Genomic DNA, 1,022 nt, shown 5'->3' with positions numbered 1-1,022 from the left:
TTTTGCCGTCAACATGTTCGTGAGAAAGAGAGGGAGAGAGCGCCGGCGACGAAGTCTGGGCTTTTGTTTGCTCTCTGAGCAGGGCAGCCTGGGGGTTTCACACAGATCGAGCTTGTTTTTAAAAATGACAAGAATTAAAAAATAATAATAATTAGTGGATGCATAAATAACAAGAAGAAGAAAAAAAAAACAGTTTCAAAGTGTAGGAAGCAGATACCGAAATTCTATTAAAAAATAAATAGAGATACCGAAATTCTATTCAAAAAAGAGAATAAAAAATAAATAGAACATATCTGAGTCTCTGACCCTGACAGTAGGAGGATGACTCGTAGAGAGCTTGCGCGGCGAGTCGCCGATGGAGGGCGGCTTAGAGGCACGAGAGCTGAAACTTCAAGAAATGAGAGGTTGAATGCGATGATTCGAGGAAGGCGAGGGTACGAGATGAATCAACGGTAGATGTTAAATTTAAAGCCAATAATCTAACGGTTCAGGTGCTCTATGGGGGAAAAGGTTAAGGAAAACTTGGTAAAAGGAAAGGACAAACTGTTGGTTTATTTTATTTTTTTTGTTTTTTGTTTTTTTTGTTTTTAAATTCATTTTTGTTAGATAGTGTGATAGTGGTTGACAAGGAATTGGCCCACATGGTGAGACTCATCGGACTTGTTGAGACTTGGTCACTTAAAAGAGAATTACCTAGAAGTTAAAAGATTATGTCTATAAATATAATTGAGTTAATTGACAAATCAAAAAGTTAAGACTTTATATAATATAAATTTTATATTTATTAGACAAACCATATATATATATATATATATATATATCTATGAACAAATCTATCGAACTGAGTTGAGCTTCTACGAGCTTTCTTCACAAGTCTATCTCGAGCCGAGCCAAGTTTTAGCATGCTCAGCTCGTTTAATAAATGAGCTTAAAAATATGTTCAAACTTTGTTCATTTAATAAATGAACCGATCACGAGCTAAGCCGAGCATGTTTACGAGTAGCTCTACTCGCTTTTATAGG

This window comes from Corylus avellana, chromosome ca9 (genome assembly GCF_901000735.1).
Source record: "Corylus avellana chromosome ca9, CavTom2PMs-1.0".
In the NCBI taxonomy this organism is placed as follows: Eukaryota; Viridiplantae; Streptophyta; class Magnoliopsida; order Fagales; family Betulaceae; genus Corylus; species Corylus avellana.
The sequence above is the reverse complement of the archived record's forward strand: the minus strand, read 5'-3'. Positions refer to the sequence as shown.